At 38.8% G+C, this 21,963-nt stretch overlaps 1 long non-coding RNA gene across 1 annotated transcript in view; it reads right to left on the bottom strand.

The window, feature by feature from the left end:
- LOC125087743 (uncharacterized) overlaps positions 1 to 21,673 on the bottom strand; it is a 292,899-nt gene extending 271,226 nt beyond the window's left edge. Inside the window, exon 1 of the long non-coding RNA XR_007123503.1 lies at positions 21,525 to 21,673. This is a non-coding gene — a long non-coding RNA (uncharacterized LOC125087743). The remainder of the gene's footprint in view (positions 1 to 21,524) is intronic.
- Positions 21,674 to 21,963: the final 290 nt, after the last annotated feature.

Here is a 21,963-nt window from a genome sequence, read left to right as displayed (position 1 = left end):
TCCTGAGTTCCAGTCCCTGGCAACCACCATTCTATTCTCTGCTTCTGTGAGTTTTGCCTTTTTTTTTTTTTTTTTTTAAGATTCCACATGAGTAAGATCATAGAATATTTTAGAACATTATGCCAAATGAAATATGCCAGAGAAAGGCACATTCTATATTCTTAATTGCTAATATTATAAGCTAAAAATGAACAAAATGGAACATTATGGAACTTCACAATTTATGAGCTAGAAATAGTATGATCAGATGCCTCGTCTGTATATCACAGTACTGGATTTTGGCCTGTTTTCTTTGTGTAATTTCTAATGGCACCCACTCTTACTCTTAAAAAATCCCAGTTTGGGCTATATATTATATGGTCAGTCTAGCTAAATGTATCCTTTGAGAGCATGTGGTGTAACACATGATTTTTACAAATAAAACTCAGCTTCAAAGAGATGATGATTTGTCTGTGATCTCATAAGTAGTTACTGGCAGCATGCTCTGAAAACTCTGTGCACTCAACCTTCCAAAAATACTACTGGAATTCAATTCAGCAATTCAATGGACATTTGATAACAGCCTACTTCATGCAAAGCTCTGTACCAGTCACTGTGAATACAAAGAATCAGACAAGTTTTCCACTGCCTTTAGGCAAGTGAGGATAGTACGGGGGAAACAAGATATACGTCAAATGCACCTCATGGAGACTCAGCTGCCAGACTGAGAACTGGAGCACTGAAGATGAAACAAAACAGTAGGCTAGAGAAAATGTCACCGATCATACAGTGAACATAGCACTGCCTTGGAACTAAATCCAGAAAATGAAAGCTAAAATGCTTCTGAACTTTAGTGTTTTATTTTATTTTTTTTTTTTAAGATTTTATTTATTTATTTGACAGAGAGATCACAAGCAGGCAGAGAGGCAGGCAGAGAGAGAGGAGGAAGCAGGCTCCCTGCTGAGCAGAGAGCCCGATGCGGGGCTCGATCCCAGGACTCTGAGATCATGACCTGAGCCGAAGGCAGCGGCTTAACCCACTGAGCCACCCAGGCGCCCCTGAACTTTAGTGTTTTAAAAACAAAAGTTGAAAGCATTCTCTCACTGCACATGCATATGCACAAAACGGTAACTATGTGAAATGATGGATATGCTAACTTAATTGTGGCAAAAATTCCACAGTGTATGTGTGTATTAAGTCATCACGCCATATACTTCAAACATATACAGTGTTACTTGTCGTTACACAAATAATTACACAAAGACTAAATATAATCATTACAGCCTTTGCATTGTCAGTAAATTAAACCATTTTTCACTACCTCTGACAAATATTCAACAATATGCCAATTAAGAAGGCACTATTGGGGTGCCTGGCTGGCTCAGTCAGTAGAGCATTTGACTCTTGATCTCAGGGTCATGAGTTCAAACCCACACTGGGCATGGAGCCTACTTTAAAAAAATAAGAGTAATAAGGCACTATCAGGTGATGACTTTAAAAATAACTCTACAGATGTTCTCTCTCTACTAATTAGTGAACTCTTTGCAACCAATGAACATAGTCATTTCTACTTTTGGACCCATTAGTTTATCTAGAAAAAATATATATTATAAAGAAGCAAGCTAAATTAAGGAGGTGACACATTTTCTGGGATACCTCCTGGTGTTAAGATACCACGTGAGTACCATAACGCAAGACAATACTGAAATCCAAATATACATCTAAATCTAGGTTCTACTGATTGAGTCATATGATATTTCTGGGATAACTTCAATAGGATTATATCTGAACTATATCCAGGAATATACTGCAGAATAGAATATAAAATAAGGAAAAAAAAATCAGTTTGTCTATAGGCAGGATAGCAAAGGATTAAAATAATGAGCAACTAAGTCCACTTGATCTGGGTTTGAATATCAAACTCACCCCAACCACTCCCTACTACCTCACTCTGACATTAAGCAAATAAGACAATTCTGTAAGTTTTAGTGTCCACAGTTTTAAGATGTAGATCTTAATGTGAATCCCACAGGGCTATTGTTAAGACTAAATGAGCACGTGCACACACACACACACAGACACACACACACACAAATGCATTGTAATTTCCAGCATGTAAAAATTAAGTACATGGTAGCATCATTTCTTAAAGACCAGTCAGTCATACCAGGATCAAAGTTTTCTAAAAGTATGACTGAGGATTTCACAGTAAAATAAAATTAAAATGTGGCTGGGTACCTAATCATTTGCTCTACAGCACCCCCAAAGTGTGATAGTAATAAGCAAGAAGGAAAAAAAAGATGTTTAATGTTCAGACTGAAATTTAGTGTCATAGAAAGAGGAGGTGTATGATAAAGAAAAGCTTTGTGAAAAACAGAAACAGATTAACTAGCTTTGAGCTACAGTTATCAGAGACAATACCCATTCTGGGCCAAGTATGAAAAACTCTGTAATACACAGAAATACACACAGCCTCAACATAGCCCCAATACTTATAAAGAAAAAGGTTGCACTAATACATGAAACTGAAATCCTGGGCAAGCCTCTTTTGTGAGTATCCCTTTCTGCATGATGGGGGAAGAGAAGATGTGACTAATTTACTTACTCATTTTCATAGGGGCCAAAAGCCAGCAGCTTTTTGATATAGCGTGGGAAACAGGACAGTGAGCTGAAGTCAGCTTGAATAGCAAGGATAATCTGCAAGTGTCTTCAATCTACAGAGCTAATTGTGGAGTGAGAGGTTCTTAGAAAGAGAAACAAAGGAAGTACAAATGAATGAGCAAAGGTGAGATGTCCTGCAGAAATCCCAGATTTGGCATTCTGACTTATATTGTGGAATTTCATAAATTCCTAGTACTAGTCTGAATGGGCGAGCTAAATCTATTTGTAGAAACCAGAACAGACTATTTTTTAAAATTTATTTATTATTTATTTATTTATTTAGAATAGACTACTTTTAAACTGCCCACATCTCTGTTGCCTCATATGTAAGAGAGAAATAATAGTAATAGCCATGCCTACCCTGGTGAACATCAAACATAACAGATTGGAAAGCGATTTCAACTGAAGCGAAATTTCCAGTGGTCATCAAGGTGGAGTGAGAGGGATGATGTAAATTTTTCTAACATACACACATATATTTCATCCTTTACCATGTATAATTTGTGTATTTTATAATATTCCCAACATAGCAGTTTAATAGCACACATATGTAATTTATAAACATATGCCTATATATGCTATAGATACCTGCTTGAAACAACTTAATAATATGCCTTCATTTAATCATAGTACGTCTTCAAAAGGCTTTGAGCCCACTGCTATAGATATGGAATTTCACCACCAAGTTGCCAACAAAGTCACAAATACACTGACTATCCCAGAGTTTTATGTGTTATTTTACAAAGGCTTAGAGCTATTTTACTGGCTCAGCACAACGGAGTTCAGGACAAAATCCTCTACACACTCCAGTGGTATTTTTCAGACTCCCATCCCAAATACATTGGCCGTACAGTTTAGCGGTGTCCATGATAACGTCTCATCACGAGGCATCATGTTACTCTGGCAGGTCTCAGCAATCTCAACCTATCTCTTATTTCCTTCTGCTTCCTCCCACACTCATTCAATTCAGCTTTTTCTCCTTCATTGAGTTAGGAACACATCTGTAAGACTTGTCCCATAATACTTTCATCTCCTTCCTTTATTCGCAGCCTGCACTACACACATACCACACGCCCTCTCTTCTTCCCTTCCTTATATTGAGCTCCCTCTTATTCTTATTACTATCAATGCACTTGAAGTATTATTTATGTGTGCCCAGAAGCTCAGAAGACACAGTTAAGGTCCAACATTTTCCAGGGTTTCCCACAGACCCGTATCACCTTCCAGCAGAGAAGACAATGACCCATGTGTAGGGCAGTTACAAAGACTGCTGAAAAAAAGGAGTCAGCCAGAGAAACACAATACTAAGTTAAGAGTAGTAGCACATGCCCCACTATAAAGCTGGTGGGAAAAAGGGTCAGGAATGGATTTCTTAGCTTGTACTTAGTGAGTGCTTCAGACAAAAGAGGAATTTCAGAATCTCTCACTTCTGTTTGGCAATTGTTCCGGTCACAGGTACAGTGCAAAGAGAGATAAGGACGGTATATATAGAGAGCAGTATCTGAAATTCCAAATGTATGGGAAAGCAAGCTGTGGTGTATGGCTATGCCCATGACTGACAGGTTCTTGCTGGGACAGCACTATTGCCACCCCCTTTTCAAATAAAGAACGTCCCCTGGGATATCTTGTCAACCCCTGGCATTCTGACACTGCAGCCTGCCAAAACGCTGACTTGCCTCATAGCCTGCCCTCTGCTGACTCAGGGGCATTGTTTACAGGTTTCTGAGGGAAGGGTTAAAACAGGGTTCTGCTCAGGATCATGTTGGGCAGGGTAGTTCCAGCTGCTCTTTTCTCTCAAATAGAAAAATACAACCCATTTGATATAGGCGATAGTTCTCAGGCTTGGCTCTAGCCAGACTGGAGATGAACAAGGTATGTCTCTTTTTTGCCATGGGGTTCTTCATTTACCACCACTATTCATGAACAAATTCTGATTGAGCCACTAGGCACTATATTTAAAATCTGGTTACAAAACAAATGAGTGACTCCTGCAGAAGCCCCATTAAATAGGTATTAAGTACACTGTGACCAGAAGTTTTCTGAACAGAATAAAAAGTAGCACAAAGCAAATTAACTGCATAAACACATACATACACATGAAGCAGGTACAAAATCATTTAAAGTATAAGTTGTTAAAAACGGACACAAATGTGGAATTTACATTACTCATAGTCTACCATCAAGTCCATACATAAAAGATATTGCAAGTGTTGGACTGGAGGAAAACACAAGCTGGAAAAAACAAAGGCCCTGGCCCTGGTTCCAGAGTGAGCTTGAGAAAGCAGTTTTCCTCCCTGTGGTTCCTCTGCTTATCTGAAGGAAGGGTGAATGGTGCCTGCCTCAAAGCGGAGTCCATTCAAGAAAATCTTTTGTATCTTTCTTATGTTAATGAATGTGAAAGGTGTCATATAACTATCTTGATGCAAAAAAAAAGGACTTTTCTTGTCATTTCAGAATTTCTTCTGAAGCTCCCAAACTGACAACAATGAAAGACAAATAAGCTTTCCCATTTCCAAATAAATGTGCTAGACACATCCAAATGAGATTTACTGGAAGAGAATAAAAGCAGCCTTTCAAACATTGGTCATATGATTTATCCAGACTGCAAAAGAATAAAATGAGGTATCTGAGAGGAATTCATCCAAGCAGGAGAATGTATAGGAGGTCAGAGTCTGTGTCATTGTCATTCCCCCTACTCATGAAGAGGGAGGTATTCCCCACTACCACCCATAGCCAAGTGACTACGCTCCCAAAGAAACATTCATCCAGATGGGAAATGGCTGCAAAGAACAGAGACCATCATCTTATTCCACAAGTGGACTTTTGTGAACTCTCCGGATACTGAGGGGGTAAAGCACAGCTTAGTGAGTGAGATCCTGGTACAAAGTAACCTATGTCTCCCAGATCTGGAGAAATTCTGGAACAGAGAGGTACACGAGATGGCTGCTCCTCAACTGAAGACTGAACCCTGGAGGCTGGCTGGAGTAAACACATGGTAGAGTAAGATCCATAGAGAGGAAGGCCATAGGATCAAGCAGCCAAGATCCTGCGGTAAGGTGGGGATGTATGTACAATGTTTTCCATAGGCTCAGGAGATACTGAAGAAATAACTGTGTGAAATCTATTTAAAATGATCCTACAAGAGGACTGCCTGACAGGGGGAGAAAACTCCAGCAGTGAGAAGCTAGATGGTCCCAGGTGTGCAAGAGCAGAGGGTCTTGGGTCTTGGAAGATATCCAGCGGAGAGTGCTGAGAAGGATGAAGTATGAATGGGAATGAGATCACTCTCCCTCTGCCTGCTTCTCCCTCTGCTTGTGTGCGCTCTCTCTCTCTTGCTCTCTGTCAAATAAATAAATAAAATCTTAAAACACACACACACACACACACACACACACACACACACAAAAGGGAATAGGCATTTGATCCAAGTAAGACCAATCACAGCCAAGAAGACCGAGTTCTAAAAATTCAGCAAAATAAGTTTTTTGTTCTCTGGACTTAAAGCGAATAGAATGTCAATGTGAAACTGTCAAGAGGTAGTTTGTGACTGAGAGAGTGGGCTACCTCTCATAGCAAAAACTTAGAAATGTATGCAAGAACTGGCAAAAGAAAAATTACGTGGGGGGTGCCTGAGTGGCTCAGTGGGTTAAGCCTCTGCCTTTGGCCCAGGGTCCTGGGATCCACCCTGCATCGGGCTCTCCACTCAGTGGGGACCCTGCTTCCCCCTCCTCCTCTCTGCTTACTTGTGATCTCGGTCTGTCAAATAAATAAATAAAATATTTTTTTTAAAAAAAAGAAAAATTACTTGGTAACTGACGGATTAAGATCCTGGGTTTAGTTGTGTCTGAAATCAAAACTAATAATGTAGTTTCAAACTATCTAAGCTGACAGAGACTTTTTTCAAGTTCACTCGAATTGCTTTTTTCCCTACTTGCAATTAAAATGGTTCTTAGAAATATCCTTCTTAGACGTTGTGGACTTTTATGTGAACTGGTTGATGGTTGTTAGGGAAGAATATTAAGTAATGGCCAACAGTAGACATGTTAAGTGGAAGGGGCTGATAAATCAGGAAAAGTTCATCCCAGTTAAATGAGTACTGTATTCAAAGGCTTTTGAAAGAATTTCTTTTATCCACCACATATAAACTGTCCATGTATGATTATGTTTAAATTTCATAATCTTCTCATCTACCCATTATAAAAAAACGCACGTTGTTTTAGGACTTGGGGGCAAGAGATGTTGTTGGATGACAGTGCATTTCACTCCATCAGAAAAGTTGCTCTTAAGAGTTATTAGATATTTCACGAATTGTGGTGTCAAAAATACTGAACCCAAGCAATGTGAATTTGATTTTCTGGCTTTTTTCAATATTGTTTTGATGTTTATAAACTAGGAAAATCGATAATTGACATGAGCCAATCTATGAAAGTCTGATTATGTTTTGCCTGGCTGTGCCGGTGGAGAAAGTAAGAACACCACGCAGGTAGAGAAGGAAGTAGGCAGTTCTGTCAGGTTGAGCATAAAATTTGTAAATCCTCTTGCTTTTGGAGCTAAATCTGGAAACCAGAATTCTCTAGCTCTTCCCTCACACCCACTGATTTGAAAATAAAAAACAGGACTTTTTGATAAGTGAGTTTCTGCTAGTTGTTTGCTATGATTTCATTATAAAAATTATTACTAATTAAAATACAGAAAATGCAGTACAGAAATATACATCATCCATCATCCAGGTTATAGCTAGTGTTTGCATGTTTTTTCTGGCATATGCACTGTTCCAAATACGTCGTGTGTATTAATTCATTTAATAAAACAATTCAGTAAAACAATTACTCTTATGATGTAACACTGATATTATCCCTCATGTTACAAAGTGGAGGAAACTGAGGAAAAGACTTATCAAATACCTTACTTACATTATATATAACACAATGAGTCACAGACTAAGACATGCTGACTAATTTAGATTCCACTCTCTATTTCATAGCTACTGTTTTGTTTTCTACCATTCCATCCTCTTTCAAAATGGATACCATTATTATGTTGACTTTCTGGGTCCTTCTTATCTGCATTTACTTACTAAGAATTATAACTGATTGTATAATCCTTCTTAACTTACTTAACATTATTTTAAAGCATTTTCAAAGTTGTTATATGGTCCTTGTAAACATTTCAATGATTATATTGTGCTCAAATGCCTAGATGAGCCAATTAATTTAACTATTGCCATACCTTGGGGCAAAGAATTGTCTTTGAATTTTCACAATTAAGAAACAATGTTGCTATAATAAACATATTTTTTGGCATAAAGATTTTTCTTCATTTCAGTTTATTTCCTCAGGAAAGATTCCCAGACTGAGAATTGCCAGATCAAAGTATTAATACTGGTTTGAATCACATATTGCCAAAATGTTTATTTCAAAGGAATTGTCCTAATTTACACTCTCACAATCTGTTGACATTTCCTTTTGTTATTATTATTTTTTCATGGGAAACATAATCTGAACTCTTCTATAGAATTTCTCTAATATTATTCAAGGTAACACTAATCTAATGATTTTTTCCCCCCAGAGTGGGGATAGCTTTCTGTGAATGTCTTTTGGAAATATTACTACACCTGACTGATCCACACAATGCTAAATAAAAAGCACTTTTATAGCTCAAAGGTCCTTATCCTGAACTCTTCAAATATCCTTTTTTTTTTTTTAAGATTTATTATTTATTTGACAGATCACAAGTAGGCAGAGAGGAAGGCAGAGAGAGAGGAGGAAGCAGGCTCCCTGCTGAGCAGAGAGCGGGATGTGGGGCTCGATCACAGGACCCTGGGATCACGACCTGAGCCGAAGGCAGAGACTTTAACCCACTGAGCCACCCAGGCGCCCCCTCTTGAAATATTCTTAAGTCAAACTGTTGTCCCATGCCTCCCCTTAATGCAGAGTTGCTTTAAACACACACACACAAAACAAAACAAAAAACAAAAGCAGTATATACACTACTATTTAACAATCTTCACAATGTTGATCAATTATTTATTCTAAAAACAAGCCTGAGTAATTTTTATAGAACGGTGTTACTATCTTGTATATGGTACAGTTGCTTTTATGAGCATTCTATACCACATACTACTAATCCATTAATACTTTTTTCTACCGCTTGCTTTTTTTTTTTTTTTTAAAGATTTTATTTATTTATTTGACAGCGAGAGATTACAAGTAGACGGAGAGGCAGGCAGAGAGAGAGAGAGAGGGAAGCAGGCTCCCTGCTGAGCAGAGAGCCCGATGTGGGACTCGATCCCAGGACCCCGAGATCATGACCTGAGCCGAAGGCAGCGGCTTAACCCACTGAGCCACCCAGGCGCCCTCTACCGCTTGCTTTTAAAACCAAAGTTAATTCTTTGCAAGAACAATAAAGTTGATGAAACCCTAAAGCCAGATTGATCCGGCAAAAACAAAAGAGGGAGAAAGCACAAGTTACCAATTATGGGAATAAAAGAAGTGACATTACTCCAGATTTTACTTATTAGTAGAAGGATAGTAATGGAATGTTGAGGACAACTTTAGGCTTAATAATATGGATACTAGCATACTGCAATATTTTTCCACTTCCCTGGATATGTGTATTCATGTGTATATGTGTATCAAGTAAAGGAGACTGTAAGATTCCAAACAAGGGAGAGAACCATATACTTGTGCATAAAAAGCCAAATAAAATGGAAAAAAGCTAGAGAAAATATTTGCAATATAATGGCAACCTGAGGATTATTAGTCCTAATACATAAATAGCTCCTGGAATCAGTATAAAGAGATAAATATTCCTGTTAGGAAAGAAAGTTTTAAATATCCAAAAAAATGTGTATACATACAAATATATGTAACAATCAAACTCAATGTCAAGTAAATATAAAGTATTAAGACATCAGACAGAATTTTCAGGTGCCACCTTCTAAAAACTATTTTTAATGCAAATATCTAATACTAGAAAGGCTGTGGGTAAACACGCACAAACGCAGCACACATTGGTTTAGTAGGTCTAGAAGGGCTTTATGTATCTGATAACATGGGTCACACCTTAAAGAAGTATAGTCCTTTTTTAATGAAGAATTCCTTTCCCAACATTTATATAGAAAACTGTTTCTCAAACTATTAGTTTCATGAAATAGTAGTCATCAAAATGAGTAATAATAAAGAATTAGTTATATTGTACATGACAGTACTAGGCAAAAGTTAGAAAAATGCTTTATAAGAACATGTAATTTTAAAAATCCCCAATTTATTACTTTTTAAAGATTTTCTTTATTTATTTGAGATCAAGAGAGAGAGCAAACACACAAGCAGGGGGAGGGGCAAAGAGAGAGGGAGAAGCAGACTTCCAGCTGAGAAGGGAGCCCCACATGGGGTTCAATCCCAGGACCCTGGGATCATGACCTGAGCTGAAGGCAGATGCTTAACCATCTGTGTCACCCAGATGCCCCATCCATTTATATTATTAATTAAAAACCAAACTACAAAACAGCATATAGAGTCTAATCTCGGGTTTTTAAACATTATTTGAAGACATTAGAAAAATGTAAAAGAATGCTTATTTTTAGCTAGTGTTTTGGGTGAGTTTTATGCAATTTTGTTGGGGTTTTTTTATTATACAAATTTTTACAATAAACATGCATTAATTTAATGAACACTATAGAGCCCATAAAAGCTATTTTCATAATAAAAATATTTGCTTAGCATTCTTGCCCGCTTCCCCTTTGTTTACTGGATGGATCATAGTAGATGGTGTGTCTTTAATTTAATGTAATAAAATGTACATGCCTTGGGGTTTTCCATTTTATGATTTTCACCCATGGGGACCATTATCTCCTTGTTAAGTGTCTTTACTTAGAAAGAACAGTCAGCAAATATAGGGAGTATTGCCTTCCCTAAGTAAATAGAACGAGAGCGCTGACTATAGCTACTGGGCTGAGAGGTTTATTTTGGGAATTCTGCTGTTAGGCCTCTAGGTTCCCATCCAAAGATACACTGAAACACTTTCATAGTTGGAATCCAAATATTATGAATAATCATTCTATGTTTCCCCAAAGAAAACAACATAGTTTCTTCCCATTGTCAAGGTTTGTCTGGTAGAGGAAAGAAAATTTTTTAAAGAAAAAATCCATGATTGTTGCATCTTACTGCTTGACTACCAGCTGTGCTGATGAGCGACTGTGCAGAACAGGCACACTAGAGGAACTCTCCCCACCTCAGTCTTCTCATCCAAAAACATGTAAATGAAAACAACCACCACCACCACCACCACCACCAAAACACTGATTCTTAATTTGCATAATTTTGTGAAGATTAACATTAAAATGCTGAAAGCACCAGGCTTCCTATTATGTTTTATTATGGTGGGTCTTATGATTTCCCATCTTTCAGGGAGCCTGAATTTACGTACAACTATGCGTCCTTTCTAGCAACGATACATTAAAACTCCAGCAGTCTAGCTATGCGCTAAATGTGTGAGGCTGTTTTCCTCTGGTGCCCTACGGGGACAGAGTCTCGATTTTAAAGCCATTTGTATAAGGTTTGTAAAATGAGACTGATTTTACTTTACAGTTCAATATATCTCCTGAGACTCGATTAGCCATTACATTAGTTTAGATTAGACATTCCTAAATATGTTTGCTAGACAAATTTCAGAGTGGCCCAGAATGGCATTACCTCAGGCAAAATTCTTTGATTGGTATTTCCATTGCACTGATTTTCTCTTATTTAACTCAACAACTTTTTGTTGATATGGTGTTAGTTTTGTGATGGGAAATTAAATTTTGAAAATATGATGATGAACCTGGCAGGCAAGATAAATAAAAAAACATGCGGTTTAATCCTTTTGGTTCTCAATATCAGGATCCACTGAACACCTGAAGGAACAGAGTGGTATAAGACTTCAACGAAACACACAGGAGCTCTCACACATCCCATGCACTGGCCAGTCTGGGCTGAGGGATCGGCAACATCTGCAGAAGGATAAAACCACCAGTAGACCACAGCCACGAAACACATACCTCTCAGTGATGTTCGTGAGTGTGAACTTGTTTGATACGGGCTTATTGAAATGCTCATGCCGCTCTGCTTGCAGTTAGGATGTGCCTCAGACTGACAGCCAACTAGCCCACGAAAACTGATACAGAGAGTTGCACAGCGGGGCTCTCCCCTGGAATTGTGCTTATAGGCTTATGGGTGCAGAGTAATGAAGGCAGACACCGGATCCAATCATTCTCTAAGGATCACTGTCATTCAGCACTCATCCATTGACAACAATTAGCATCTACAAAGTGCCAGACACTGGGTAAGGCTTTCTTAGTGATGCAATATAAGGAGTGATCTATCTTTCCAAAGTGACAACTGTGTCTTCGTTTACTTAAGTTTGTGCTAATGGCCCCAAAGGTTTTGTGAGATGGATTTTTGCCTATCCCCATCACAATTTTACCCGTTTGGATGGGCAGAAAAGAAAGACAAGAAAGGCAATTTTAAAAAGAATATTAAGAAGCAATTTCCTATAATAAGCAATTTCCTATAATCCCTCCACTAACCGATATATAAAACATGACTATTTTATAGATACATTAAATACATATATATTAAGAACTTTATATATATACATATATATGTATGTGTATATATATACACACACAGAGATACATAAAGTATAGGAAAACTTCACTAATATGAATATTTAGAAAAAATAAAAATATTGTATATAAAATATATTAAATATTCATATTAGCAAACTTTTTTTGTACTTTCCACCAGCCGGTCAGGACTGAGCCTCTATGAATATATATGAATAAAGAGGCCACGAGGAAGCCTCTTCCTGATCTGGACTGTAGTTACTGCTGCTAAGGAATTCCTTCAAATTCCCGGTGCTCCCTCTGGTTTGAAGGACATCTGTTTGATTCAGACCTAGCACACAAACCGTAACACTGTGAGGTTTGCAGAATTGCCAAGATTATAAACAATCTGCTTCATGAATATGTGAACAAGGATATCTCTTTTTTTGAAAGAGAGGTGGCTCTTTGCTTTAGAGGCATATGCCGGGTCATATGTTTAGTGATAGAAAGGACCAGAATGGCAAGCAGATTTCAAAAGACAAACACCCACCCTGTCATAGCTTATAAACCTAGATCTGTTCCATTTCATTTTCATGTTTCTTTTTTAAACCGCCCCCCCTCCTTTTTCTCAAAAATTTTAGGGTAAAAACAGAAGAGTATTCTGTGGATTCAAATGCTAAAGAATGGCAAATAAGGAACACAAAGAAAGAACGAATAACTATCAGGGCCACCAGCTAACACCCATTCCACCTACAAGGTAATCTACCCATTTCTTGTGTTTCCAAAGCACTGCATTCTGTTTGCAACGCATCATACTGCAACAGTGTCTCTAATTTTTAGTTTCCACCCTGCTTTTGATACAGGCAAAAGCAATTACCAAATCACACGGTTTTCTTTTTACAGTTCCTCACAATTTTAATAGCTAATATGAAATGCCAAAGCACCACTAATTGAAAATTGATTTTGGAATCAATTAAACAGCCAGCTCAGTTAAGAAGAACACATGGAGAAGTTTCATCAACTGCCTCTGTCCCCTGTGGAAGTCTCCGTTAGACTCTTCTGGCTGGGACCTAAGTAGTAATTCTCAGGGGCCTTGCAATCCAAATAAGTCCAATTTGCAAATTTAGCTATTGATCCTGAAGAACAACGGTACTAGGGGGACTTTAATTCCCAGGGTACCACAAGATAAAATTAACTATATTTTTGGAAGGATAAGGGAAGTTCAATTTATTATGTTATGGTCCAAGAAAAATACTTAAGGATGTCTTATCCTTTTCATTCCTAACCCTATGAATTTCATGATTCTCAAGTATCAGACTAAATGTTTCACGTAACAGTCCTAAGGTATGGGCTTTATCATTCTAATTTAACAGATATCAAAAATGAGGGAAATAATGTGACTAGTGCTCAAATCAAGAAATCTTCATCTTCTGATATACCAGGCTGGGATTTCTAATGACAATACTTGCCGTTTGTTGAGAATATGGTTTCCATACTCTATACTAAGTGTTTTATGTGCATTATCTCATTTAATGCTCACATAAACTCTATAGTGTAGTTACAATTACTTTCCATTATTTTCTAGATGATAAACCTGAGGCCAAAAGAAGGAAATTAATATCCCCAAGGTCAGAGAGCTAGTGAAGAGTAGAGCAAGATCTTAACCATCCTTTGACTCTGTATCCTTCAATCTTATCCACTAGGCTGTGCTATTGCCACTGTTTTATTGGTGCTTAAAAAATGGGAGCTCCTATAGATTGTTACTAATAATAACAGAATGGGTGGGGCGCCTGGGTGGCTCAGTGGGTTAAGCCTCTGCTTTCTGCTCAGGTCATTATCTCAGAGTCCTCGAATCTAGCCCCGCATGGGGCTCTTTGCTCAGCAGGGAGCCTGCTTCTCTCTCTCTCTCTCTCTCTCTCTGCCTGCCTATCTGCCTGTTTGTGATCTCTCTCTGTCAAATAAATAAATAAAATCTTTAAAAAAAAAAAAATAACAGTGGGGCGCCTGGGTGGCTCAGTGGGTTAAAGCCTCTGCCTTCCGCTCAGGTCATGATCCCAGGGGCCTGGGATCAAGCCCCGTGTCGGGCTCTCTGCTCAGTAGGGAGTCTGCTTCCTCCTCTCTCTCTCTCTCTGCTTGCCTCTCTGCCTACTTGTGATCTCTGTCTGTCAAATAAATAAATAAAATCTTTTTAAAAAGTTTAAAAAAAAACTAAATTAAAATAAATAAATAAATAAATAAAAATAACAGAATGGGTATGCGGACACAGAAGAACAGTAAGGAGGTAAAGTAGATGACAGTATACGAGTACTACAATTCAGCCCTGAGAAAAGACACAGGAAAGTGCATCAAATTTCCCAGAGCACTGGAGTTCCTTTATCTGTTAGGAAAAAGGGATATGCAGTTGAATGGGTTGGCCAGACAAGGTCCTGAGTTTTCCAATGAGTTCTGTTTTGCTTCTTCATGTTTACCTGGGGGATGTCAGAGACACAGAGGTCTGTGTATAGTAGAGAGCAGGTAAGGCGGACCTTGCTAACTTACATACTTCCAGAACAAAAAAAAAGAGATTTTTCCCTTTTGGTCCAGCCTTGCTAAGTATGTAAGTAACAAAATATAAGCTGAACTTTTTCTATAACGACATTGTAGGTACTTATATTAGAAAGATGGAAGACACAATCCAGACAAACCGAATCTGCCCACTAAACCAGCCAGCCAGAGTTCAGAGAGCCACATTTGTTTTTAAAGGCAGGAAGCCGATGGATGGCAAGAGTAATAGAGATGATCTGAAAATACTGAGTTAACTGATAATATAGAGACAATCTGCTGTTATTTTCCAATATCCTTTAAAAACAGACCATTCCCCTTCCTCCACTGGCTGCAGTAGTATCTATCACAAAGCAGAAAAATCAAGCACAATTCCCCAAAAGCAGACATTTCTTCCAATGCACAGCTGATGGTCCTTGATGAAATGAATTAAGTACTAAGGGAAAAGGCTTGACTCTTTGCGGTTGGATATATAAGGAAATTGGGTGACAGCCTACAATTTTTGTCTGAGTACTTAAATGGACCAAGAGCCTATCTGAAGAGAAAAGTCAATGGTAGCAGGTTTTTCACTTCAGGCATTGACTACATGTAATTTCGTTAATGCTACCTTCTGAAAGACTTCATCCTCACACCACAACCCCAGCCAAGTTGGTCTGGCCCAGACGCACATGAACACAAAACTTGCACTGATCCATGATTCATTCTTGTCACAGCTCACTATTAATACTGAGCATTATCACACACTGTTAAATTATTCACTAGAAGAAGTGGCTACATGACACTGCCTCACTCCGTGTCATGGGTAGTTGAGTCAGATGAAGATCCTTTGCGTTTCTGGGCATTCTTTATTTTTCCGGGAGAACTCAAGTTGCCCTGTGAGCACAGAGAAAGCAACTTGAAATCCTGCTTAGATGCTGATATTTTCAAATTGATGAGAGATAGTGTAAAGGATATATTTTGGTACATCTTGGTTCAGAAAAGGGCTTGACCCTTGATCAAAGCCTTACGACACAACAGAAAACACAGTAAACTGGAGATACCAAAATAATAAAGTAAACCCTGACGTCAAGGTACTATAAAATTAAAAACAGAGCAAGTATTTATTAAGTGTTGAACATGCACCAAGCACACTGCCAATGTTCTCCGGGCAGACACTTTATCTCACAATCCTTCTATGTGAGTGGGACTCTCTCAGGCCTCACTGTGCCACTAAGGAAACCGAGGCTCACAATGGTGATGTTAAATCATGAAAAATCACAGAGTAAGCAGCAGAGTCAAGATTGGATTCAGGTATTCCAGCTCAAGAGCTCATGATTTTAAACAATAAGCTGATTTGCATCTTTCTGAGGCGAGGATGCCATACCCCCAATTCAATTAAAGGATGCTGGAAAATCATCTGTAATCGAAGGGCTTCGCTGAAACGAAATCTATGTTACAGAGACAAATGTTAGTGATGAATGATTATATCCTGGTCAGATTCCAAGGAGTTTTATTTATAAAGTGCTGAAGAGCTATGTTAGCATGCAGACTGCCCTCTGAGAGTGAGTAGAAGCCAATGTATTTTCAAACTCTTGAATGTCCCTCTCAGAGGCAAATTAAAGTCATGTGTATAGAGCAATGGACTCATACATCTATTTACTAGGTATATAATCTGGGGAAAATTGCTTAACCTTTCAAAATCTATTTCCTCATCAGCACACATGTGCGTGAACACTCACACACACACACACACACACAGACATACACAAATATCCTATTCCAATGTCAAATGGTGTTATGAAGGTGGCATAAATGTCTGCAAAAGGGAGCTCCGCTGCTGGGAATGGTAAAAAAAAAAAAAAAAAGTAGTTTGTGCCTACCTGCACACTGAAAACGAAAATTTGAATTTAAAAACTGTGCTCCAGGGCCTGGGTGGCTCAGTAATTAAGTGTCTGACTTGGGCTCAGGTCATGATCTCAGGGTCCTGGGATTGAGCCCCTCATTGGGTTCCCTGCTCAGCGGAGAGCCTGCTTCTCCCTCTTCCATTCCCTCTGGTTGTGTTCCTGCTCTTTCTCTCTGTCAAACAAATAAATAAAATCGTTTAAATAAATAAATAAATAAAAATTGCTCAAAAGCATCAGAGTGGTAATAAAACAATCAGAAATGACTGGATAAGATGCTAGAGACAAGGAAACCTAGAGAATAAAAGCTGACTATTTGGAGACTTTTCCTCTAGGGCAATTGGAAGAGGCAGCTACCCAGCTGAGAAGTTGAGTGGACTTTTGGACAGACCATGGGGCTCTGAAGATGAGCTCAGACCCACTACCCTGAGACATGGGGTTAAGGACCCAAAGGTTTACACACCAGGGTAAAGACACGTGGAAACTAGACTTGCCTTCACAGGAACTGAAGCCCATACCAGATACAGGAAACCAGGGTTTGCCAGCATACCAAAGGCAGGGGTTCTGACTGGAAGAGGACCCAGGGGAACATCTGGGGCACTGTAAACACTTGAAGTCTTGGCCTGAATGTGTCTCCAAGAGTTTTTGCCTTCATGACAACTTAATGGTCTGTACACTTATGATTTGCATGATTTTCTCTATTGGTTTTATATTTCAATAAATGCATTTTTTGAAACACTTATTTTTAAGGAAAGAAAAACTTTACAATAGTCTCTGATGTGGTAGAAGTTTATTATACTTTCTATAGTATTTTCTTTTTAATATATTTTTTTAAGATTTTATTATTTATGTGAGAGAGAGAGAGAGAGAACAGGCAGGCAGAGTGGCAGCAGAGGCAGGGGGAGAAGCAGGCTCCCCGCCGAGCAAGGAGCCTGATGTGGGACTCGATCCCAGGACACTGGTTTCATGACCTGAGTCGAAGGCAGCCGCCTAACCAACTGAGCCACCCAGGCATCCCTACAGTATTTTCAAGATTTGTCAGGAACACTGATACATATCTCTAATCTCTCCCTCAGTTTCTCTCTCTATATATATGTATATGCAATACCAAACTTTTAGATAAAAACAAACCCAATAAATAAACTATATAAGTAAATAATCAGAATATGTCTTGAAAAATCCAGGATTGTGTAATACTAGACTGAAGTTTCTGCTTCTTCCCAAGGTTTTGAGAATGTGAAGCCACAACACTCACTAATGGCAAAGTAGAAAGCAGAAAATTCATGTTGTATATACTGTTGCCAGGCAGGCGGGCAGGAAAGAAAAATAGAAGAAGGACCTGAAAAACAGGTCCCTGTGGTGTTGGAACCATTCTATTTCCAGGAAGATGCACAGTCAGCCAGGATGCCCATTTCCCCAAAGACTCCCTCAATGACCTATCTTTCCCCTAGAGCATCAGATCACCTGGACATACCCGACTGTTTAGAAATCTCACTGAGCACAACTCATTAATATAAAGTCCTTTCGCCAAGGTTTCTGGAATACAATACCAGGAACTTTTTTTTTTTTTTTTTTAATGTTTATCTCTCTGATGCTTACTCACATACAGTAGAAACAGGAATGGCCTAATTTCCTAGAATTTTTTTTTAAAGATTTTATTTATTTATTTGACAGAGATCACAAGTAGGCAGAGAGGCAGGCAGAGAGAGTGAGAGAGAAGCAGACTCCCTGCTGAGCAGAGAGCCCAACGTGGTGCTCGATCCAAGGACCCTGAGATCATGACCTGAGCCGAAGGCAGTGGCTTAACCCGCTGAGCCACCCAGGCACCCCAATTTCCTAGAATTTAATGTGAGGTGGAATAGAAATGCCCAGTTATCTCTACTACCTACAAGAGCTAGAAGATAAGGTTATTTTCCCTCGTTCCCAAGATCCTGTCAATTTCCACTCAATGGAAATTGTTCATTTTTCAGTTCACAACTCCATGCTTTTAGAAGGTAGAATCATTAAATGCTTTGATCATGGTGTTTGGAAACCAGGCAAAATTAAACCCAAGTATCAGCTCTGCCAGCTATTCTACTTTGAGACATCAGGAAACCTGCAAGAGAACCTCACTTTCCCAATCTGTTAAATACCAACACACCAGGGTTAGTGTTAATGCATGCACAGCACACAGTGCAGAGCCTCAAACGTGAGGAACCTCCACAAATACTATTCCCTTCTGCTTTTTTCTCATTGTACTTGTTTTTGCAAGATTCTGTGTTTGTCAGTGGCTGTGCTGCTACATTCCAAAGCAACCACTTGATTTGGCCAACACAGATTTTGAGCTACATTCAAACCATGCCTCTGTTTCATTTTGCATCCAAAAGAACACTTAATGTTTTGGCATCAAAGCTGGGTAGACTGTATGGTGACCAAGACAGCCTTGAGATCTCCCTCAGTTTGACTGACTTCTTCCTGACTCTAAGCCCCTGACCTTCCTTTTCTTAGAGCGTTTACTTTACAAACCTGTGATTACAAATCCTTTCTCTGTCCCTTTGAAATATAAACACTGTTAGAAAGTTTCTTGCCTGTTTTACAACCCAGGAATGTCTTTCCCAAGAACCTGGGAACCATTTCTTTGAAATGTAATCATCAAGGAATATAGTTCTCAGTTTCCATGGTGAGGTAGTATAACTTGCTCTAAGCTGTCACCACCACTGCTCATGAAGATAGGATAAAAATGAGAAAATTGACTTTTCCTTTGGGTAAAGCCAATTAGCAAACACACATGGTCCACAGTCTCCTATAGAGTTAGGTATCCCTGGGTATTCAGACTTAGTCTGTCTCTCTCCCCTTCTACTGGCAATAGCTTTGGAATATAAAATCAAGTCCTGTCTCCTAATTTTGTATGGTATTTTTGTTTGTTTAACAATGGATACATAATTTTCTTGCACATTGATATTAGTCATGAATAAATATACCCCTATAATGATTTATTCATATCTGTAGACCTGTAAATTTATCAGAGCTTCTTGAGCAAAACGGCTAGAAACATAACACTGAAGGAAGAGTACAAGGTATAAATTAATAAACATGTCACTGATTTAATGTATCAGTGAGATGATGAATGAATCAAGAAATATTTAATAAAGTCAAAGAATTCTGAAATAGTGTGAGTCTTTCCTGTTGTCATAAATCAGTCTCTTTCAATCTCTCTCAACTTTCATTTCCTTTTCATGCACTTATTTCCAAAATCATAAGTAAAGAGTATTTTTAAATAAAGAAACATGTATAATACACTCAGGAACAATTCAAGTGAAACACATATTTTTAAATAGATATTAGTAACATACCACTTAATATGTGGCTCACCCAGTGCTCAGCAGACGTATGAGGAAAGATGGAAAGCAGGATCTGCTCTCGTTTTTGACAGTGATGTCAAGTTTCTTTCCTCTTTCTTTTACACATTTCCTATGGAAGAGCTGATCTTCATTCAAAAGAAGAGTTCAGTTCTGCTTACTAGGTATCATCAGCCACCTTTGATATGTCTGGTTGCCCAACTGCTTTCAGCTGTAATACTGTCATAAATACCTTCCAACATACTTTCTCCTCTCTAGGAAGCTGTGTATTAATAATTAGTGAGTTACACCTGTTCCATCTGTCACATCAGATTTGTTATTTTCATAACAGGAATTTACCAACACACTGTGCAGGAATTACAGGGTTTTTTTTTTTTTCTTTTCCATTTTTTTTTTCTTTCTTTCTTGTTTTGTTTTATACAACTCAGTGAAACCCTCCACTAAGCTGGCAAGGTTGTATCTAGTATCTGTGGGATGTTGTTGCTTTAAAAAAAAAAAAGAGATAGAAATCAATGCCTGTTTGTTCAATAACAGGGCAAAAGAGAAGAGAACACGTTTGCAAACAGCAGGTGAGGCTTTCAATTTGAAAAGCAATCAGAGTATCAGCTGTCTGGCTTCAAGGGCAGAGCTCATAGCTATATACCAACAGAGGGGAGGAGATCTGAAAGCAGCTCTTCTTAGTTTTGTGATTTACACATTTACAAAGTCATTCCTGACACTCTTACATTCTGATTCTGAAAGCTTATGCAATGAGGCTCACTTTTGATTGCTTAGACTTGTTGCTTGCTGCTTGATATACCTTATCAAATTTCAAATTTATTTAAAATATGGACATATATGGCCCATCTTAAAAAAAAAAAAAAAGCCCCGCTTAACCCTGAAATTCAACAAACATTTACAGAGTCCCTACTCTTTACCAAGGATTGTAGCGGGCACTGAGGATGCAAAGACGTTCTGCTTGTGAGGAATGTCAATCGTATATTATTAGAAGTTAAACTTGAGCGTGGATTAAATCCAGGAAAATACAATGCTAGATATAAAGTCAGGAATTCTAAATTTCCGCTGTATAGGAAAACTGCAAGTTTATCTGTTGTTAAAAACAAGACAACAGGCCCAAAATGGAGCTGCTTTAGTTAAGCCCTACATTACCAAACCAAAACTTAATTACAGTTATGGCTCTCCAGAAATGAAAGCTTCAACCAGTGAATCAGAAACTGCCTGATCAGCTTTGATAAAACCCCCGCCAACCCCTAAAGGAAAGTAACCTTGAAATAACCAATACACTTTTTTCCCCTTCTTGTTCCCCCTCCCTTCTGCCTTTGTTTGCTTTTGTACAGCTCCTCAAAGCTTTTCTTTCTCTCCAAATTCAGCTAGATTGGATGCTGCCCAATTCAAATTGATCTTTTGCTCAAATAAACTCTGAAAATGTCTACTATGCCTCAGTTTATCTTTCAAGAGTCTGGGTGTCCCAAGAAGAAACAAAAGGAGACCGTTTTGTCTGTCCGGAGCCCCCTGGAGCAAACAGCAAGCAGGCTCCCCTACCTGGTGCATCCCCTGAGCTTACGGCTTTTCCGCCCCCTATGGAGGTTTAAGTCCCTCTTGGATCCTGGCTCTGCGGGTTTCCATGAGGCGGTTTCAGACTTTGGGCATTTCCTTTTCTGGACAGGTCGTATTTAGAAACCAACTGGGGCTAGGGGGGGTCAGACTGGGTACAGCTCAGAAACAAAGAGAGCCCAACATCAGACCTCGTGCGACTTAAAAACCGGAAGTCTTGGTCCGACTTAGAAACAGGACCGGGTCTGCGGTTGGACTGGGTCCCACTTAGAAACCGGACCGGATGCGAGGCTGGCAGTGCGTCTGACGTAGAAACCGGATGGAGTGCGTTTGGCTCCGTTTGCTTAGAAACCAGGAAGCGTTCTGAGGTCAGCCTGGATCTGTGTAGAAGCTGGATTGCATCCTGGCTGGTTTGGGTCTGACTTAA

Source organism: Lutra lutra, chromosome 16, assembly GCF_902655055.1.
Source record: "Lutra lutra chromosome 16, mLutLut1.2, whole genome shotgun sequence".
Taxonomy (NCBI): Eukaryota; Metazoa; Chordata; class Mammalia; order Carnivora; family Mustelidae; genus Lutra; species Lutra lutra.
This window is presented reverse-complemented; position numbering and strand designations above follow the sequence as displayed.